At 44.7% G+C, this 16,362-nt stretch overlaps 1 long non-coding RNA gene across 1 annotated transcript in view; it reads right to left on the reverse strand.

The window, feature by feature from the left end:
* Window positions 1–292: 292 nt before the first annotated feature.
* The window catches only part of LOC122463891, a 62,775-nt gene continuing 46,705 nt past the window's right edge, over window positions 293–16,362 (reverse strand). Inside the window, exons 3-4 of the long non-coding RNA XR_006287614.1 lie at window positions 5,377–5,513; window positions 293–896 (exon numbers count right to left, since the gene is read on the reverse strand). This is a non-coding gene — a long non-coding RNA (uncharacterized LOC122463891). The remainder of the gene's footprint in view (window positions 897–5,376; window positions 5,514–16,362) is intronic.

Below are 16,362 nucleotides of genomic sequence, written 5' to 3' on the forward strand. Positions count from 1 at the left end.
GAGGCTTGGGGGCTAAGAAACTGCTCCTTTTATTTTTGGCTCCTCCTGTGTTTGGAGGAGCAGGACTTTGATACAACGTTTTTTATTTACAAGGACTGAACAAAGAAAATACCAGACTCTTATCAATTTCTACTCCAGACCATAACATCCTTAAGGCTCTGAAATTTGACCAGCTGCTCAGGTCAAAACGGGGTAACAATATTAAAGTGTGTCAGATGCTCAGATCCTGTGGTGACCATGGGCAGGTAAGTACCTTAAATGGATAGAACAAGCAGACAGAACCTAAAGCTGCACCGCTGTGGGTTTGGTTGGTCTTTTCTATGTTTTGAAGGAGTTTTGATATGGTTCTGCACTGATTAAAATGTAGAGTGCGTGTTGGGCTTTCGCACACAGGGAGCTATATAAATCCCATCATGATTGATTGATTGATTTTTCCATTGCCTAACTTTTACATCCCCAGTTCTGGAGCTTGACAATGGTGAACACAGGCCGTGCAGTGAAGCTTTTATGGAGCATTTTACTCCTTGCACTGGAGCATAAAAGTGAGTGAAATAAGAGAGAGGAGCCACGGGAGATTAAAAAGCAGACCCTGCACAAGAGGCACTCTGTGTGTGCGGTGTGTGTGTGTGAGAGAGCGAGATTGATTCAACAAGGATTTATTCACACTTGCAGGCAAGCTGGGGTGAGCGGAAACTGTCTGAGGACAACATTCAGATGACTGTGATTGCAGCTGAGCCACGCTCCATAAAAGATGCGCGTCTCTGGAAAGTTTCTTGGGCTCTGGTCCTGATGCTGTGGGATTCAGGTGAGGTCAATCTGGGGCCTGGAAGGTAGATCTCCTCCATACCATCATGGCACCCGTGGGAAAGTCTTGAGCCATCCTAATTTAAGATGCCCTAGGAGCAGGGGGTTGGGGATGGTGAAGCAACATGGCTCAGAATGTTAATAGGCTACAGACCCTTTCGTTTAATCTCTGAGCCACCTGCTTGAAACCACCCAGCCAGCTGACTACCTCTGGTGTTCAACAGCCCCCATCCCCAGAGTGTCTAAGCTTGTAAGCAGTGATCAAATCTGCCTAGGGTCAGTTAGTAGCCAATGGAAAATAAAGTGATAGTTGCAGTTATGGGCTTCTATAGGATATACAACAGCAATTTTCATTAGGGAGCAGATTCTGGGAGAAAGAGAGGGGACTTAAACAGGAATCTGCCACCTCAGAGGTAAGAAGTCCTTATTCCAAATCTTCCTTAACAGGTAGAGGCAGGCTTTGAAGCAGAAACTCCAAGGATCTCCCACCTCTTCGGCAAGCATCCAAACCGCTGGACTACAGAGTGATCCTAAGTGGCGTGGGCTGCCCCAGTTAATAAAGTGGAACAGCTCCAACAGGAAAGGAAGCTTTCTGTTTCAATGAAACCCCTTTGCTGGCAGAGAGAGGAATTGAACCACGTTCTTCTCCAACACTCCAGGTGAGTGCTGTAACCACTGCCCTATAGAGGATTTTTCACACTTGTGTCTTGCTTTGGCCCAATTGAAGCTGTTCCACTTTAACTAACTATTAAGAGGCAAGGCTGAGGGTGCTCCCTCTTCAAATCCCTTTGCCTGATTAGGGCATTAAACCAAGGTTTTCATGCTCTCAGCTGAGCACCCTCACCCCAGTGCTATAAAGGGCTTCTCCTGCTTGTGTTGTGCTTTGCCCCAATTACTAGTTAAAGTGGAATAGCTTCAACCAGAGAAACCCACATCAGAATACCCCTTACTTCCGTTGTTAGGCAGTAGCACCTCACTCAAGACAGCAGTTCCATACTAAAATCCCTTTCCCCCAGGAGGCAGTGAAGATAATTAAACCAGCATCTACCACATCCCTGGGCTATAGATTGGGAGGGAGAGCTGTTCCTCTTCTCATCACACAGAGAGAAGTCTCTCCTGTCTTCTAGGTGGGTGTCTCAGCCTCCCTGATGTTTAGCTCAATGGTTGTCTCCCCACAACTGCCTTGTGTGGAGTGAGGCAGCCACTGAGCATACCTCCCAGAGCAAGTCCCTTAGGGAAGACATGCAGGTTTGGGGCATGAGCTAGACCTCTGGTGCCTAGGTGAGAGTAGTTCACATGTGCAGAGGCATCTGATGCCAAGTGCCTCCAGGGTTGGGCAGGGGCCAAGGAGCAGTTTTTGTGGAGTGCAGTGGTGCCTAACCCTGCGACTTAGGCACACACAACCAGAGCCACAAAGGGATGTAAGTGCCTGGGGTGCAGACAGTGTGCCTGTCCTTAGCTCCCTGAAATTGTGTTGTGCAGCAGTGACATGTACTGAGCACAGTCATTGCAGGTCACACCCCAGCTCAGAACTGCATCAACATTGTTTGTTTGTTTGTATCCCCGGTGCTGCTGGAGTTCCCTGGGTGGTCTGTCCCAATGTAAAAACACATCAGAGGAAAGGGGCTCCATTCACCCAGTGAGCCCAAAATTTTACCCCAGATGCAATTCTGAGTCTTCAATCTGGCATACCTGTTCTCAGGCCAGTCTGGCTCTGCATTATAGAGCACTTTAAAGTTCATAGAGTGAGGCTGGCTTGGAAATTTGTGTGCTCAGAAAAGGCTTTGGGGTCAAGGATTTGTATTTAATTTTAGAGAACATTGAAAGTTTACTTCTAAACGCTAGTGCAGCCTTTGTGTATCTTGTACCTGTTGGCATCCCATGTCTTGCTCCAACAGCCCCACATTGTAGAACCAAAGTGAACGTTTATTCATGCTGGGACTAGTGGGTTTTGGGCAGCTCAGGAGAGGGCTAGTGAGATGCATTCTAAGTGAATATGCTCACTTCCCCCCTAGCTTTGAGATTTTTTTTTTTCCCCCCAGCCCAAGGGAAAAAGGGTGAAAAATCAGCTGTGGTAGGTCATCAGTAATAACAGGTTACTAAGCCTGCTCCAATTACCTACATTGTGAGCAGTTTTAGCAAAGAGCAGAAACACTCAGATATGGTCACACATCAAAGATAGCTACATCTCTTCCTGCTGATGGCTTAATAACTTAGGACCATTACTTTGGACAGAGTTGACCTAACCAGAACGATAATGAATTAGCCCCAATGGACAAATAGTTTGATTATAGAAGTCTAAATTAAATTTAAGATTGTAACTCGTTTGGTTGCCTGAACCTTGTAAATTAACTCTAATTTCCTTTTCCTATTTAATAAATCTTCAAATAGTTTACTATAGGATTGGCTCCCAGCATTGTCTTTGGTGTGAGACCTAAAGCACAATAGCTCTGGGCTAAGTGACTGAGACTGAGAGTAACCAACCATTTATCAGAGTACCCACAGGAACTGTCCGTGACTCCATGTTAAGGCTGTTATGATGCCTGAGGGGAGTTTACGCTTGATAATGGGTTGCTTGTGAGTTCTACACTGAGGAAACAGGGCACAAACCCCACAGTGGTGAAATCTAACTCTTTGCCCTGAGGGCTGTACTCTTGTCAATGCAGGCAGCATTATAACTGACTAGTTTTGTGAGTAAACATAGCTCTAAGCATTAGACATTCAGTAGCTCATAGTTATACCCCTGTACTCATATATAACTCTTACATATACCTTTGTTGTTCATACAAGACATTCTACAGCCCTTCTACTAAGTGTCATTACTGTTAGAAGTTGTTTCCATGTACTGTGATTGGAAAAAGGAATTTATACTTGTACCAGGTGCACTTTAGACTTTTATGTCTGTGGCCAAGCCGATAATATCAAAAATAGTTTTATAATTAGGGGGTAGAGGTTTTATCTATGTAACTTCATAAAAATAGCACAGAAAAACATTTTCCAGATTAGTCCATTCTACAAATAAATATTTTGATGTATTACATGGTACAAAAACTTATTCTGTTACATGACTACAGACTTGCTTTAACCAAAAAAAAAAGCATAAAATGGGAAATATTTAGCCCCAGATGACCTCTTTCCAAAACACTACTCTTGAGTACATAGCTGCATTATCAATTGTATTTTGAAGTTTTCTGCCAATTTTGGTCACAAATAAACTGTTTCTATGAGTTATGGCCTTTGTTGTGGTTTTTTTCAGATTGGATGCTTAAATATTTTAACATTGCATGATATAGAAACACACACCACTTCCAACATGTACACCCACTTGCCTAACATGTGATAGTAATGAATTTTGTCTAGCTGATGGGTTACCCCAGAGTGCTCCAAAATGGATCTGGGCTAGTAGTTTAATCTGTGACTGTAAGTGTGTCCAAGTGCATGCACATGCACACAGGGGCACTCAGGTCTTTGTGTGTGTTCCATTTAACTTCTCTAAAGAAAAAGTCAGCAGGGCTGGCTGGTGCCAATAGAAGAAATAAAAACCGAACTTTGCCTTGCTGTAGCACCTTCCACCAGAAGATCTCCAAGCACATCACAAACATTAATTACTTAAGGCTCAGAACACCCATGTGTGTGGTAGAGGCAAACACTTATCCCCATTTTACAGACAGAGAAATTGAGGCACAAAGAAAAGTGACTTGCCCAAATCAATACCTGAGAACAGGAGTACTAACTTCCAGGTACCAATATACCAGGTGCATACCACATGGGGATTAGAACCTCCTTGGGCCTACAGGTGATCCATTTCCTCAACCACCTATTTGGGCAGAATGAGGAGAGGGAAGAAGATAGCCCACTTTTGGCATATTGATTAAAATATTGTAATTATTTCTGTTGTGTTTTCATTGAGCATGTGAATTGCTCATGTAGATATTAGGCCTAACCCAATTCTGTAGCTATATTAAATAACCAGCTCCTGGCCTGCAGCCCTCCCTGCAATTCCATTCCATGGATCCTTTCAATCCTGAGCATTAGCACCCCTTACTATTTCAGTCTTGGGACCTTCCCCCCAGACACCCACATACAACCAGAAGCACCATTTCTATTCCAGTCCTGGACCAAGACACAACCCTGCCAATGCTCTCCTGAACACACATTGTCCATTGGAATAAATAAAGATGGATGTTCAATTTACTTTTTAGTTCTCAACTTCTAGGCCGCCAACCTAATAGTCAAAAGCTTTGGTCTCATTTCCAATTTAAATAGGTAAGCCATAATATTGATGGTTTACAACAGATACATGATAAATTGAACTCCTCCATCAGCTAGCAGAACCTCTTTTAACAGGGAACATAGTACAGTGATAAATTCCCACAGACAGGATTGCTATGCAATAGCATAATATATCTTCTATTCCATCTTTTATACATTATGTTTAGTCCTGCATTTTACTGGAGATATTTATGGACTGGGAGATTTCCTTTGAAGAAGAATCAGCCCCAGCGTGCATCTCTCTAACAGTTTCATGGCCTTGAAATCCATAGACCATTCCTTTAAAGAACCCAAGCCTACCTTCTGAATGGAGCAGCTGCTGTTATTGGAGGGCATGGGGTGTGGCTGAAGAGTTCAAATGGTCCCTCATGACATAGCACAACAAGTCTCCAGAAGCTCAGCACAGCAGAGAGTTGCCTGGTGCAGACACGAGCCAGCTGTGGGAGGGATGCAAAGTTAAGAAGTCAAGAATTCATTTATTTAAACACAAGGTTACCTTGCACTAATGTAAAGACCACCACATGCACAGAGATCTGGTTCAGTTCCTGGTCCAGTCACAAACTCCCCATGTGACCTCAGGCAAGTCATGTCATTCCATGCCTCTGTTTTCCCACCTGCCAAATGGGGAGAGTAATCTTGTTGGCAGGGGAGTACTAAAAACCAATTCACTGATACACAAATTCCTGCCTCTGTGCTCGCACAGACATAATACAGACTCATTTTCCTCATCTCTTGCATTTTACCCTGAAGGCAAAAGCACCAAGGAAACACTCTTTCAATAGGTAAACAAGAAGAGGAACTCTCCCGAATCATAATCTTCTTTCATGTGCATCTGCCTCAAGGCATCTCATTGGTAAAATTAAAGCAATACAATTAAACCATAGCTGGCTCCCAGGTGCCCTGCACAACGTGAAGGAAGAATGTTACCTGTGCATGCAACTGGCTTGATACTTAAAAACAGTTAGGCCCATTCCCACTTAGCTTTTTAATTTAAATTTCCTTCCACATTCTGGTCTGTGACCAAAAGTTGTTCCCATCTGCTGCTACTCTCAGCTCAATTCCTACTAAACATGCAAAAAAGAAAAGGAGTACTTGTGGCACCTTGGTTAGTCTCTAATTTATTTGAGCATAAGCTTTCGTGAGCTACAGCTCACTTCATCGGACACTGTAGCTCACGAAAGCTTATGCTCAAATAAATTGGTTAGTCTCTAAGGTGCCACAAGTACTCCTTTTCTTTTTGCGAATACAGACTAACACAGCTGCTACTCTGAAACCTTACTAAACATGCAGCATCCTAAAATCATCACAAATGCAGGTTAGGAATACAGTGATGGTAATTAATCACTGGAACAGCTTACCTAGGGAGGTGTTGGATTCTCCACCTCTCAAAGTCTTTACATCAAGGTTGTGTGCACCTTTCTAAAAGAAATGCTGTAACACAGACAGAAGTTATGGGCTCAATGCAGGAATGACCAGAATTGAGCCCATAACTTGGAATGGAATTCTCTGGCCTGCATTAAGTGGGTCAGACTTGATGATCAGCAGAGCTAAGGAAAATTGAAATTTCCATCTCATGGAAAATTCTGATCTCAACATTTGCTTTCATCTCCAAAAATTGAAATATCAACATTTTTTGCAGAATAAGAAGTTAAAAAAATTCTGTTTAGAAGTGAAAAAAATGTTTCATTTCAGCATTTTCAATCAAAAGGAAATATTTCGATATTTCCAAATCTAAAGGTTTTGTTTCACGTCAGTTCAACTTTAAATGGTATTTCCCTGAGGTGTTGCCTCATGGGGATTGTAGTTTGGATTTCTGATACTCCTATTCTCCTCCATGGCCCAGACTCCATCTCCCATGATGCATCTACATCTACGTAACTCCCACAATGCAAATAATGTATTTTCAACCCTTGTCATTTTATTTTTGTATATTGTGTTGTTGTTCAGGTGGGGGTTGATTTAAAAGGTGGAACTGATTTTGGGAGAAGGGGTAATCTTGTATTTTTTAAACTGTGTGCATTTTATTGAGCTATGCTGATTTTAAATCATGTATTTATCTAATTATGCCCCAGGGCTAAGATACTCTATTAATTAATTTGATTTGACTCCCACAATGTATGACACCAAATGCTCAGATGACATACTGCATTGCATCATGGAAAATGTAGTCTGGCCAAGCAAAAATAACCACAGCGATGCTCTACCAATCATTGCCGCTGTCAAGAATTGGTTGTCCACATGGTTTTATTGCTGATTAGGCAAATTCTCTCTTCCTACTGTAACATCAGGCCAATTATGTCTTTGTCCCCCTCTAGAGGCTGTACCATATAAAGACGTTTATGAGCCCAGTGCTGAGGCTGCTCCTTGAGTTCAAGCTGTAGAGGCCCCTGGTGTAAGACCCAGAGGTCTTGTGTCTGATCCCTGCATAAGAACCCCTCCAGGTCGTCACCACGTGACATAATGATTGACGTTTTCTGGCATTCCAACCAGCAATTCAATAGTTTCCAGTCATGAATCAGAACTGCATGGCCAGAATGCCAGCACTGAGAAGAGATGTTATCAAGGAGGGGGAGGGAAGAAGGGAAGGCACCACACCCCGATTTCAGCAGTTAGCATCAACAGTGTCGGACTGACCACAAGACAATATGGTGGCTGTTATCACCACGTACAACCAAGCTCCATTGTGTGAGGGGATGTACAACTAGGAAGCAAAGGACAGTCCTCACCCCCAAGCAGTTGATAAAGTCTGCACACTGGTGTAAATCAGGAGCAACTCTATGGAAGTCACAAAACTTACAGAGGTGTAACTGAGATCAGAATCAGGCCCCACCCTCCAGAACTAAACAAAGGGAACTGCCAAAAGAATCATTTGATTCTTGGGTTCTCTGCAAGGCAGCACATTAGGAATGAATTCAGCAGCTGCTGTTTCCTAACTTTGCAAAGAAACTGTTGCATATTCATTTCCAGGTAAAAGGAAAGTGATCGAAGAGCAGGAGAATGCTCACTTGCAAAAGCAGGAGTGCTAATACTTTGTACTTCTCTTCTGTTGCACCTTGCACTACTAGAGGAAATCAAACAAAGAGGAGAAGCATCACAACCTGTGCAAGCATCATTATCCCTGTTTAACGGAGGGGGAAAACTGAGACATGGAGGATCAATCAAAATTACGAAGCAGGACACCTGAAAAGCCAGGGAGGGAACCCAAGAGTCCTGACTCCCAGTTGCCGGCAGTAACCACAAGATTAAGAGCCTAGTTTTCTCTTGATTTCGTATGCAAGTCCCTCTCTAAACTTTTCTCTAATCACTGGCCTTGATTCTTATTTTTTCTTCGTCAGAAACTTTTGAAAGTGACATCCACAAGTAAAAGGGAGAAAGAGCCATGTCCTCGAGGAGACCTTCCGGTATATTATATCTATGCACATGCAGCAGGGAAGGGGGAAGAGACTCGTACATCTTGACTTGCCAGGGCTCCCTCAGCAGTCACCAAATAAATCAAAGCGCAGTCAGAGCTGCGCAGGCAGACAGGAATGAGAAAGTTAGAGGAAGGCAGAGAGCTTTGGAGAACGTATCCCTGACTTCTGGAGAGGGTTTTATCTCATTAAAACAAATGAACAGATGCCTATTGCCTGCGTCGACAGGGGAACTGCGATTCCTGATTACACTTTATAAACCCCAAGCTGTTTACTGCCTCGGCAGATAAGTTTAGCCTTTAAGAGGAGGAGATACAGTCTGGGGTTTATACATTTAATGGACTTTTTTGTGTGCGTGTGCGATAACACATCTCACTGAAAAATTGATTCGGAGACCAGCCCAAACCAAACTCTGCATGCAACGGCCATCTCTGGGTAGCTGAAAAGGGGGAACTCGCACTCTGCCCAGAGCCCTGCTTGTAACAAGCCAGGGCTCTCAGAAGCTGCAAGGCAGAGGGGTCTAGCTGGGGAAGAGGAGCTCATGCTGGTTACTCAGGGTCGTGTGAGGGATTTTGCTCCTGCTCAGCATCCTCCTGAAGGCAGTGGGAAGAAGCTATAGCACGGCTCAAGCCATGATCTTCTCTCATGCAGATGACAGAAAGCTAGGGGGGGTTGCCAGCGCTTCAGAGGATAGCGCTAAAATTCAGTGGGATCTTGATAAGTTGGAGGACTGGGCTATAGACAACAAAATGAAATTCAACAAAGACAAATGTCAGGTGCACCACTTAGGGAAGAAAAACCAAAGACAAATACAGACTGGGGGAAAACTGGCTGGGCAGCAGAACATCTGGGAGTTGTGGTGAACCACAACCTCAACATGAGTCAGCAATGTGATGTTCTTGCAAAAAATAAATAAATAAATTTTTTAAAATGCAATCTAAAATAGCATTTGCTTAACAGAGGCATTGCATGCAAGTCACGGGACGTGACAGTAACTGCTCTACTCAGCACTTTGACCTCAGCTGGAGTACTGTGTCCAATTTTGATCACTAATGCATAGAAAGGATGTAAAGAACTGGAAAGGATCCAAATGCAAGCCATATGAGCAAAGGCTGAAGGAACTGGGTATGTTTTGTTTGGGAAAGTGGAGATTAAGGGGGGATATGATAGTGGTCTTCAGCTACTCGAAAGATGGAGAAAAGTTGTTCTCTCTGGCCACAGAGGGCAGGACAAGGGGTTCAAACTACAGCACAGCAGATTTAGATTAAATCTTAGGGAAAATGTCCTCCCTAGGGAGGTTATGGAAGCTCCTTCAGTGGAGGTTTTCAAAAGGAGCTGGATAGCGCTGTGTCTTAGATGGTTTAGATACAAGAAATCCTGCATCTTGGCATCCTTGGGGTCCCTCCTAACCCTATGGTTTTATGATTCTAAAGGAGTCTGAGCTACCGGCAGGATCAGAGAGTTTGTGTCAATGAGGCACTGGAGGGCAGATGGCCACTATGTTTCTCTCATTCCTTCAAAGCTCTGCAGCATCACAGCAGAGCAAAGAGGTATTTAGAGGGTGCCTGTACCATTACCCACAATGCTCTCTGCTGTGATGCCAAGGCACCTTAAATGAGCAGACAGGCTCCCATGCCAAGTTACTCCGAACTATCCAACCACTGGGGTCTGCAGTGCTGGGATGGAGGTTATCTATCTGTCATTATTATTCGTACACAGCCCCTCAGCTGAGATCAGGGCCCCATGATGCTAGGCACTGTTCATAAACAAAATGAAAGAGAGTCTCTGCTCCAAAGAGCTCACTATGCAATAGACAACAGAACTGGTGGGAGGGGAAATGACTTACTTGAGATCACACAGCAAATTCATGGTAGAGCTGGGAGTAGAATCTAGGTGTCCTGACTTTCCTGCTTGGGCCCTGTCCTGTCGAGCACACCACCTGGAAACCCCCCTAGTGCCTAGGAAACCAGATCAAGGATCAGAGCCCCATGGGTGGTAGGTACCATCCAATCCAATTACATTCACAGAGGCTTTCTAGCATGACAAGCTACACAAGTGTTGGCAAAGAAAAAGCCGGGCCCCTCACGTATCTGTCCGAGGCAGTTATGTCCCACGCAGCATAGGGCACTGTTTACAGCCAAGTAACAAAGACGGCAGTCTATGCCATTGACAGCTTATGGTCTATAGGTCAGACAGGACAGAGAAGATATAATGTGGGGGGTGGGGGGAGGTTGGGAGGATGAAGTTATAATACAACAAAACAGGTTAGCAGAAAAACCATCTATCATTCTAGAGTCTTAAATATTCACCTATTCTATTAGAGAGAGGCATGCCTGTTTCTAGAGCAACTAAATGTTCTGGTTAACCCCTGGGACAGGGGGAAAATTTAAGTTTTCAGGAGTCACTCACCTCACTCATTTGTCTGTTTATCCCCCTACATAACCCTCTGCAAACCCCATCTATCTGTAGATCTGTATGGTGATTAATCTAGCCAGCCAGCCAGCTACTAGGGTGCCCATCATTGTATCCAAGTGCTGGCTCTCTCATGAGATTTCCCTTGTGTCTACGATGCGGGGGGCCAGAAATACTGCTGGAAAAACCTTCCCTAAGGTCTTTCTGCATGTTGACCCCTCTCTGCAAACCAGAAGTTGGAGGTTGAGTGGGAGGGGGTGCGGAGAGGAGAATAGAAGTAAACAAATATTTGGGGATCTCTTAAAGGTTCTAGAGGCTTCTTATTTTTTCCACAACCCATTTGCTCACCCCTAGCCATTCCCCCATGCCGTTTCATTTGGTAAAAAGCCACTTTCAGGCATATTTCTCCACAGCCAGTTATTACAGATGCACACTACACTCCACTTCATCAATGTGAGAGATTCTGCTTAAAACCCAGTGATTCTGATCTGGAACCTGACAACGTGGTAATTTATATTCTGTGCCGCATAACCAAAGAGCTTGTTATGCAAACACAGGCCACTGATTTGACAAATCTCCTGGAAACAGAATTAATGTCTGTATTCTGAAAAAAAAGAATGTAATTTATTTTAATATTTTAGAGAGGAAATATCATATCTGTCTATAAATACGTCTAACTAGAAAAACACACCCCCTCCTATCTATTGACTTCCAAAGGCCTGTGCTGATTTACCAAGGCTAAGGGAGTGACTCTAGATAGATAGATATTTAACTGGTGTAAACCGCCATAGTTCCAGGGATGTCAAAGGAGCTATGTTGATTTACACCAGCTAAGGATCTGGCCCACTATATAAAACCATCCCAGGAGGTATCTCTATATTCAATAGAGAGATGTTACAATGGATATGAGCCCACACACACCTTACTGTCAGTGGCATCTTTCATTGTTTGTTTATGGTCTGTGATTTTATTAGCATAATAGTAATGTCCTTTTGCTAACTATGTTTTACTGAGGATTCTGAGTAGGGATGTGCACTCTGCGTAATTGAGGTTTGGATGGAATTAAGAGTTTGGCATCACTCAGATTCATGTGTGAGAGATTTCTTAATTTGATTTGAGGCAGGGAGAGTGTTCTCTCTTGAATCTCCTCCCTCCCCCCATATGTACACATCCATCCATCTATCAATCTCAGGTTTCCATGACACAAATCTCCATCTGATTTAAGTGCTGGTGTTTATGGAAGAGGGAGTGTAGCAGGCAAGAAGGCAGGGGGAGTGGGGTGTTGAAAGATGCCTCTTGATGGGGAAGTCTAAACAAGCTAATAGGGAGGATGGCGCTGCAGGGTGGAGGGGAAAAGAGAAAAGCATATCTCCAGGGAAAAGGGAACAGAGAAGATGAATGGTCCAGTGGCTGGGGCACTTGTCTGGGACTTGGGAGAACTAGATCCAATTCCCTGCTTTGCCAGAGACAAGTTCTGTGACTTACTCCCTCTATACCCCAGTTCTCCACCTATAAAAGGAGGGAAATAGCATTGCCTCCTAGGGGTACTATAAAGAAATGCACTAAAGACAGTGAGGTGGTCTGATACTGAGGGTCATGTAAGTGCCTCAGCTTGGTAAATTTGGAGCCTTCCATGTGATCTGCCTTTCACTGGGGGACTCTGTGGTGAGGTATTCACGGTGCGCTGGGAAGGAAGTGAAAAGATGACTGACTGAGCTCTCAATTTGAGAGACACACTGGGCTTGAACCAATGTGCATTAAATCACTGGAAGCATCTGCATTGACTTGAATGGGTATTGGATAGAGAGTAATTCATTTCCGCCTGTCCACCCTACAGAAAGTGTCCTGCCCTACAAGGTGAATTCCATTGAGTTCCTGAATAAAACACACTTTTTCTCCTTCAAGACAGGGGACTTTTAACTTTCGCTGAGGTGTCAGGCAGAGCTTTTATGGTAACTCCTCCCTTTTTTTCAGGCCATTATTCTATGCTGAGTATCCCACCCATCTGACAGTTCCTTATTCTCACTTGCGAGTTGCTGTGTTTCCCAGAGCATTACTAGATTCCCCCCACTCCCCGCCACCAACTACAGCAATATTTCTGTCCTTTTAATGCCTCTGCAGCATCAAGGCCATTCATATTCCACATTATTTGCTCTGGGGGCTGCAAGACCCTTTTGTCTCTATGAGTAGTTTATGGATCACTAACCCTGAGCCAAACCTCTGAGCCAAAGGTCCTTACTCACGCAAAACTCCCCGTTAAGTCAAGGGGACTTTTGACACTCTACAAGCTGCAAGATGAAGCTCTCTATATACCAGTATATCCTATATCACAGGAGGGGATGGCGGGTCAGGTATTTGCCTGGCATTTTGAAGACATGGATTCCATTCCTCTCTCTGCCACAGGCTCACGGTGTGACCTTGGGCAAGTCGTGTGGATCTCTCCATGCTTCAGTTCCCAGTTGGTAAAATGGGGTTGCCAATTCTTCTATTTAAATTTTAAGGGTGTTGGGGCTGAAGCTGTCTCGTAGGGCGGGATGCACAGAAGGAGTGAGACGCTGTGATGTTGAGTGTTACAGCAGCTAACTCTTAGGCACTTAGAAAATCATTGCAATCCACAAAGTCTGAGGCTCCCTGCACAAGGAATGGGGAGAAAGAGGCACCTTAGGCAGCGAACCACAAAAGCCAGCATGCTAGGCAAGGAGCTGCCAGCTATCCTAGCCAATGGGAGATGCCAACAAGAGGAGCGTGTCCTATTCCTCACCCTTCTCACTGAGATGGCACCTGCGTCAAAGCTGCAGGAGGCACCTATTGCTGCTTGGGGTTCTCAGCTGTGAGCCTTCTCCTAGAATTAAAATAATTGAAGGAGGGGGGGCAAGGGAGCTTGGGGTTTTCCACCTCTCAGGGGGGTGCCCTAACCACTGAACTATGGAGTCATTCTGTCACACTCTCCTGCTCTGGCCCAGTGAGCATTTCATTATTTATCCACATAGGAACAGTCATTTGACAGCAGTTTTGTACATCACAAAGGTCCTCAAACCATGGTACCTAAATCATGAACTTCGACACCCAACTCATTTTGTGCATCCAGCCATTACTGCCCAGCATGATGGGATTTGTGGGTGTGCCTGTAGATCATAAAAAATAAATAAATACCATGTGGTCTACGATAAAAATGGCCCAACTGATCACTCCAGAACATAAGAACGGCCATACTGGGTCAGAGCAAAAGTCCATCTAGCCCAGTATCCTGTCTTCAAACAGTGGCCAATGCTAGGTGCCCCAGAGGGAATGAGGAGAACAGGTAAAAACCAAGTGATCCATCCCCTTTTACCCATTCTCAGCTTCTGGCAAACAGAGGCTAGGGATACCATCCCTGTCCATTCTTGCTAATAGCCATTGATGGACCTATCCTCCATGAAAGCACTGGACAAGTTCAGAGTTAGCTGCTGGGAAACTGCTTTTAACTAAACCACTCTGTGAGATAACCTTCTGACAGTCCAGTGTAGTGTATTCTCACTATTCGTATTACAGTCGCAACATGAGGCCCCGACCAAGATCAGGGCCCCATGGTTTTGCATGTTGCTTGTACCACAGAAAGACTGTCCCTGCCCCGAAAGAGATTACAATCTAAAGCAACAGGATAGACTAAGGGAGGTTTATTAACCACCTTTTATAGACGGGGAATTGAGGCCCAGAGAGACTTAGAGACAAATATTTAAAGAGGTATATGGGAGCTTAATTCCCACCCATTTCAAAAACCAGCCTTTACAAATCTGGCCCGAAGTAACTTGTCCAGGGTCTGACAGGGACTCTGGGGCAGAGCTGGGGATTAAGTGCAGTTGTCCTGTGTCCAAGTCCAGGACTTTTACCACATGGCCATTCTTCTGATCCAAGCAGGCACATTGGCTAGTGTACTGGCTCATCACCTGTGGCCATGCCAAAGTGATTCCCCTGAACTAACTGGTTCCCATCTGCAGCTGCATTTCTGAAGTTCCCCGCTGTGCTGAGAGGCCAGCACAAGACCTAGTTTTGAGGCCTCAGGAGTGGTGCATAAACCTCGCATTGGCTCTCTGTGCAGGGGAGAATCTCACACTTTACACAGACATCCCCTGATTTGCAAGGGCACAGGAAGCTCACCGTCAAGAATCAGTGTTTGATGGGCCTTGTTTTCAGCAAAGCCTGCTCATGTAATGGCTGCTGTCTTGGCCGACACATCAGAGACTGAACTGCAGAGGTAAAAGTATGAGCTGCTACAGCTTGAGCAAAAGACATGTGTTCCTAGCTAGAGCTGTAACTTCTAATATTCTCCGTGGCTCAGGCAGTGGGTTGCAAGGATCTCCCTCAACTCTTCCCTATTATCTCATTCTTATTCTGAATGCTGCACCTCATCTTCTCTCACTCCCCCTTCTTCACCCCCAGCCATGTACAGCTAATAGCCTCACACACATGCTCATTAGGTGACTACACCGGTCCCCAAATCCTCCACTGACGCCTTCTTTCCATATTCTCCAAGCGAGAAGATTGGCAGTGACCTTTAAATGTCATTTCCAAATGCCAGCCTGAGCTAACTGGCTACAAAGCGCAGCATTTACGCTAGATTATGGGGAGAGATGGGGCCTGAACCACTCACCTTCCTGATGGGGAGTGAAAGGAAGGACACAGGGCAATGCAGAAAGGCAAAGGGTCTCGTGCCAGCAGACAGCTAGGAGGCTGGAGGAGGTTATTACAGCAATACAGATCAACTCTCTTGATGGCTTGTGTCTCCTCTAACCAGGGCTCTCTCAAATACTTCTCCCGGGGGTCTACTTCCCACACAGAGAACTAGGTCTGCGCACAACAGAAGTGTGCGTGTGATTTGTTTGGTTTCATTTGCTCTCACATATGGCACATTAGCAAACATTCAATCAACATGCTAATGAGGTTCCGTACGGGAGATCAAGTGTGGACAAGGCGGGCCAGGGTTCACGGCAAAGTCACCAGGCAGACAGGCCACGTTAGCCCTGTAATAACAGATGATTTTGCAATGCTGTACTGGCACTAACACGACGGCTACAGTGGTCTGCGGCCAAGCGGAGGGTTCCAGCCTTTAGGACTCTGCCTGCTGGAGTTGAACTTGAGAATAGTTGGGATCTCGGCCTGGATACAAAAACCATTTCCACTAGTCTAGGGCAGTCACGGACTTAACTGGCTGAGGAGTCCTTCTGAAATATCTTCCGTAGCTCGACTAGAAATGATGGGCCTGACCCAGAGATCACTGGATGGAATCCTCTGGACTGCCTGATGCAGGGGGTCACATTAGATGATCACAGTGGTCCCCTACTTGTTTTTTAAATTAATTTTAAATCAAATAGTCTTAAAAAAATCACCAAATTTCTCCAGTACATGCTCTGGACTATATTTGTTAAATTATTAGCTCAGCTCTAGAGCTGGACAAATAATCTGAAATAAAAATCAAATTGTTTAT

Source organism: Chelonia mydas, chromosome 26, assembly GCF_015237465.2.
Source record: "Chelonia mydas isolate rCheMyd1 chromosome 26, rCheMyd1.pri.v2, whole genome shotgun sequence".
NCBI lineage: Eukaryota > Metazoa > Chordata > Testudines > Cheloniidae > Chelonia > Chelonia mydas.